This window comes from Mya arenaria, chromosome 15 (genome assembly GCF_026914265.1).
Source record: "Mya arenaria isolate MELC-2E11 chromosome 15, ASM2691426v1".
Lineage (NCBI taxonomy): Eukaryota > Metazoa > Mollusca > Bivalvia > Myida > Myidae > Mya > Mya arenaria.
In genome coordinates this window covers 50,399,488-50,406,259 of record NC_069136.1, presented here as the reverse complement: position 1 = coordinate 50,406,259, position 6,772 = coordinate 50,399,488, and positions in this window count along the sequence as shown.

Genomic DNA, 6,772 nt, shown 5'->3' with positions numbered 1-6,772 from the left:
TTCTTTAATTTAATTTTGTTCTATTTGAAGCTGGAACCAAACTATTTTAAAGTATTTTCACTCTGAAATCAACTACGCTCAAAATAATGATATCGCACTTATACAGATGAATTCCACGGCAAATTTCCTGTATCATGTGCAGAAACATAATCACCTTCGCAGTTATCTGATAATCCATTTACCAAATCTGCCTGTGAAAGATGCATCGAATGAAAAGTTATTATGCACTGTGGCTTGAATACTAAACGCGAAGATGCACACGGCATAGACCACTGATCAGCAAGTTTGAGTCTAAAATGTGTTCAGAACCTTTTATAAACATTTCAGTTGATTTATTTAAATCAGACTAATGAAGAAAAGTTTAACTTCACTCTTAATCGCAGAAAATCCCGTCTTTGCTAATCGTAAAAATGTTGCTCTCTGTGACCACTCGGTGAGATTAATTCTTATCCGAAATCGAACTTTAGCCAATTATGATATTTACGTTTATTGATGATACAGTAAAAACAAAAGAAACCAGCTTTGCGTTCTATGTAGTGTGTGTACTGTATTGAACCCGATAAGAACAAATTGAAATTATCTACTACAAATGTATGTATAATATTATGCATGTCGAATCAAGAAAAAAAAAATATTGTACAATTTTATATATAACGCACACTATCATTGGAATTGAGTAGAAATATAGTTTAAACGAAGAAAAAACATCAACAAAAGCTAATATTCTCTTTGCATTATGTGTGCCTCTGAGCCTTCATGTGTTTTGATAGACGTGCTCGACCGCGTGTATTTCTTGGAGTGAGAGATAGTTGTCAACACCCTTAGTCATGTTATTTTTTTCGTAAGTATTTCCCTCTGCATTATTTCCAGTGTTTCTGTGCAGTTCATTATTTGCGGTGTTAACATATTCAGCTCGTTGCTGTTTGTCCACAGCAGTAGACACCCCTTGTGGATGGCTGTCCTGGAGACGTTGCTGTCGAGGCGTTATTACAACAAGCCCTGGCCATGTACCTGAAAAATATCATAAGTATACCGTTTTATCCGCGTGCAACGTAAACTTGAATGTTAATTGGTATATTTAAATTGTATGTATAGCATCCGCAAAATAGTCCCTTTTCCTGCATTCCGATCAAATTATTTGTTTGTTTCAGTATATTCACATTGAATTGAATGGAAGAACATTGATGTTTCTGTATGTTCTCTTACATGCTCTTGATAGTTTTCATTTGACAGCTCAGTATGGTCTTTTTTTATTTAATTCTATGGGATTTATGTTAACTTTGTAATGACAATGTTTCACATGTATTTTATTTTGCATAATAAGTTCCTGCAAATCAAATTCAACAACGTGCCATATTTTGCATGTTTACATTTGTATGAGAATATATGCAAAACGTTTACAACGGGTATAAACGTATTGAATGTTAAAAGGAATCTGTACTCTGATTATCATTGATTAAATTTGATAAGAAAACCATCGCTAAGATATACTGAAAATGAGCTATTTTACCATTTAAAAATACCTAGATTTGAGAAAAAAACAAAACGTGTAGTTAAAAGGAAGTCAATAAAAGTCTTTATCGGCGGTGAGAATATAGCCATTGATGTTCGAAAGTATCTTTCAAGTTGTTTCAGCAAAAACGTCATCATATAATACATTTTATATTATAATTAGTTTTAGTTAGGTAACTGTTATATATATATATATATATATATATATATATATTATATAGCAAATACTCAAAACAGTAACGATTAACAAAACAGTAACGGCATATTAATAAGAAATTATTATTATATGACTTACCTTCTCCTAATCAAAACTACAAGGACTGCAGCAACAACAAATGTCACAGCAATTACTACACCGACCACTATTTTAGTTGATGAGTCTGTAATTAAAGAAAAATGGCGATTCATTTGCAAATATATTGAGATTCCGATAAGAATTGAGTTGCAATTCAATTCCAATCAAGGGCGCATGTTTGATTTGTGGTCATCAAGCCGGACGTCCCCCGGGTACTTAAGTAACCCCCTATTCACAATAGCACACGCTCGTGTAAAATCGTGCCAACGAGAGTGATTAAAATAATCGCAATCGTTGTAAAATATACCAGTTTAAACCAACTTCAACATAACAACATGTTATCTAACAAGGTCCAAGAAATCTTGGCCTTCATCAGGATTTATGCAATAAAAGGTAAGACGTTATGACGGTCAATGTTTATAACTTATTTCTTGCGTGCAATGTTGTTTTTTTTTCTCTGAGATATTTATGATTTTTTTAGTCTTCGAGTTTATGTATTGGACTAGATTTAAAAATAAAAACTATACGGTATGTGCATCACTCAGACATAAACAAACTATCAATCTGAAGTAGCATGCTCAAGCTTAAATAAAAAGGGAGCATCCTGTTATTTGAGAGTCATTTATGACGTACCTTTGAAATCGATAGCCTTTCTCAATACTTCTTCAAATCACTTTTTTTCCAATTAAAATAAAAATGTCTTATAAGAGTCATTTATGTCGTACCTTTGAAATCGATAGCCTTTCTCAATACTTATTCAAATCACTTTTTTTCCAATTAAAATAAAAATGTCAAAATTGCTCCATGAATATAGTTGCCAATAAATATACCCCCTTCATCCTTGTTCAAAGAAGCTGTCGATATTTCAGGTACCAGGTGCGATATTTTCGTTGTTTTCAATGTTGGTGCCCGCGTTCGTTGTGTAGATGCTGTATTGTCATAATCGGTCGATGACATCGGTACTGTAAATATGCGGTTAATATAAAACATTATTTCTAGGATAGTTGTCCCGTTATGTGTTGTAAAAGTATTATATAAGTTTTTGTAAGTAAGCGCATTGGGAAGCATATCGGTCTCAAATCCTGCTTGTCTATGTAAATGCTGATTTTAAACTACTTTAAATATGTTTACGACATGGAAAAACATTTAAAGAAACATTAAGGTTGGATATTTTCACCTATTAGCCAAAAACAAATAGAATCAGTGTTAAATATATCGTTATATGATGGGCTTATACATTGAAGGTGAACACAATTGTATACGAACACAATTAAGTCTTTTAAACATATCGTTTTGTCTACTAAGGGTAAACCGTTGTTAAGTCACTATATGTATTTGACACACGGCACTGCTATAATTAAAGCATGAAATTATTGATTATTAATAGTTTGTTACTATGATCGAAATAATTGGTTATCATTTCAACCACAAATATGAATGCCTTTTGCAATATAAAAGGTTTTTCCCATACTAGTAGATAAAAACGCTACATGTTAAAAAACAAGCCATTTATAGACCCGTAGAGAGCTCATTGTTTGAAAACAATTGCGCAAAAACACAGTACATTGGTATTCAAACTGGACTAGAAATATATTATATTCACGATGACACAACAATTATCAACTTATTTTCATTTAAACCGTCAATAAAAAATTCAAAAGTTTCACAATGATCGCAAAAAATAGCCCATAAATAAATTCCGCATATCTTTTTAACTGTTCAGGTTGCGTTTTTGTGAATCGTTAGCGCGCGCCGTGTACCAACGGAATGTGTTGTTTACTTATAAGCAGAATATTTGAATTTTTGGTATCCGACGTGCACTGGATAGTTTATCGAATGCGTGAGTCTATCGGGTTAAGCAGTTGAAAAGTAATAGGAGGAGTCAGTTCTGTGCTTTTCGAGAGATGTTGACAACAACTATTTGCATATTCACAATCTTAATGAAGCGAAGGTAATACTTTTGAATGCCATTGTGAAGAAATATTTTACTTTTTTTACTAGTACGACAGCTATTCTAAAAATACGTCGAAGCTGTATATACAACTCCCGACATATTCTTTTGCAGAAATCCTTTCAAAATCTTTGTATCTAAGGACGCAATTGTAACCTGCGAAGTGGAAGAAAGGCGAACGTCATCAATATGTTTTTTTTATCGAATATTGGTCTTTTTCAGAGGTATGTAGTTTTTATACACAATTGTGACGTAGTATGTGCAATTTTGTAGAGTTATTGTTAATCGCAAAAGACCATTGGGTTATCTATGTATTTTCAATGACGTCACGTCAATTACGTAGCAGCGCACCATGATCATTTACCCCGTCAAAATTTAAACTAAACATTTCACAAGAGAAAACGCGTTCGACCATTTCACCCCTGTTAATCAGAATTTCTAGTAATACAATGAAACCTACAGGGAGAAATCCAACCAATAAAACATCTTTTATAAGCCATTTTAGAGGCACAAATTAAAAACCCAAACAACATTGAACTAAAGACACCAACGCACAAATATACATGCACGAATATAATCACCACAGACAGACTTCAAACGTAACAAATAGCTTTACCGGTAAACGATTGAATAACTGCCTAGTAACTTCCATTGACTCTCCTGGTTGAGAAGCAGTTTCCGACAATTTGTTTTACGTTTTCATTGAATTATTTATACGTGTTTAAATATCGACTAAAAATTGTTCACATTTTAGATAACTACAGCTCAAGATGATATTGTCGATCTATTTTTCACATGTGTGACGTCACATATAGTGTATCTAATAGGGGCGCAAAGAGGGTACTTACACTGTTCTGATTAGCTTGTGATGAGAAGCAGTTTCCGACATATCGAATGTGGGGCAGATTTAAGGTGCCTATTGTGCGTTTTTATTATCCGTTTATTTAATATACTAAATATAAGACTATAATAAGAGAAATATTTTTTTAATTTTTCAGCATTTACGAAAACTTAAAACCTTAAAATTTACGACAGTCAATTCATACTTGAAATCAGGCTGACACTGAATATCAATGATACTTTGAATCATTTCTTATAGAAACTTGTGTTTGTATACATTTAAGTGAATGTGGGTGCGAAACAAGCATGGCACCAGTGTTCACAAATATGTACAAATGTTCATCGTTTGTAAGGTAAGAATTTCAACATTTGATTGCCTAGTTACCATATAGTTGAATAGCAGTACATTCTTTAAAGATCTTAAGAAAGTACGCGAAAAAGCGCTTTGTAGGAAACTGCTTCTCAGCCAGTCTAGTTCACTGGAACACGACTCCACTAGGTTTATATATTAGTTTATCCCTCACACTAGTTTAAACATTTATCAATACTAACAAAATTAAAACCTTGCTTAAAATGCATTTGAAATTAACGGGAAAAATATACCAAAATGACACATTTCAATCGTAATCGCTGCCGATATATTTCTAAATTAACCTTTTGTGCGTTTGACGGGTGATATGGTTTATTCCGTATCTCGTGTCGGTATTGAGGGTCTTATCTATGAGCTAATATGAAAGGCATTAAACAGAACATGATTGCATCAATTTTGAATCATTTACTGGCTAAGTAATAACTTGGCCTATTTAATTGTGCCTCTAAGCTGAATCTTGGTTAAATATCAGGCTACTGGACTCGATTCCTGTGCATTATTACTAATCAATAGTTTAGTTATCCTAGGTACAATTTAACATATGCTGAACCTTATTTTCGACCCACTTTAACCATCACTTGTATCTTCTATTGGTCAGAAAATGTTTCACTACTAGTAAGCTTAGTGTTTTGCTTAATTGGCGATATTTTAGCAAATCATACGTTTAATCCTTATTTTTAATAATATGGAGGATAATTGTTTGTTTCATTGTAAGATCGCAATAAATTTTCGAATAAGCAGCAAAAGTTATAATTCACGACAATATTTATTTTTGGTGTTCAGGAGCTGAAATATTTTGCGATCTCACACTGATATGAACAATTTTACTTTGTTCTCATATCTTTAAAAAGGATATAATTTTGTTTTAAATATAGTTTTTCATAAATGGTGCCAAACAGTATTCAAACATAACCTTATTTCGGAAATGACATCGTTAAATTTTCGCCCAGCCCAGTGTGCACTAAAGAATGATTTGTATGTGAGAACTCTAAATTCCAAAGCAGATTGTTAAACAGCATACCTTAATTTAAATCATACTTTTTGCACTGTAAAATCATTACACACGAAATGGTCGTGCATTTCTATTTTGTGGTAGAAATTACAAATTCAAAACGTCGAACTAATTTCTTATTATTTGATTTAAATTCACGTGTCTTTAGAAACCATTAATATTTAGTAAATATACTACGAATTTCTCTATTTTAAATTTGATCAAGTCATAATGGTCGACAATTAAATGAACTACAGTAAACTTATTTATTGCAGAAATAAAAAATGAATAGATGCTTTTGCTTTACATTTCTGCTTAATTACCTTACAATTTATTCACCTTTCCAGTCATGTTGTTTTTAAATCGGTTTGAAAAAAAATCATTTTAAAATATCCCTTCCGGGTCATCCTTTAACCAAGAAGAAGGATACGATATTCTTTTAAAAAACCATGACAGATAGGAATTTCATTTTTTTCTCTATTACTTATTTCGAAAACTGAGAATCTGTACCAAGTATACCTATACGATATTAGGGTAAATCACTATCGTTTAATATTATATATATAAATGGTCGAATTTAAACATGCTTAATCAAATTAAGACACATTTTTTAGGAAACTACGAAATAAAATCCACACTACGGGAAAATGTGTAGGGTTGGGAGGTAAATAAAAGGGTCGGTCGGGTTAGTTTACACAAACATTTTTTCGCCTTACACAACGAATCAAAATATTGCCATATATATTATTTATGTTGCGGGTAAACGAGCTGGCACGATCAGGGAAAACCAAGTAAGAACTGACTGGGAAGTTT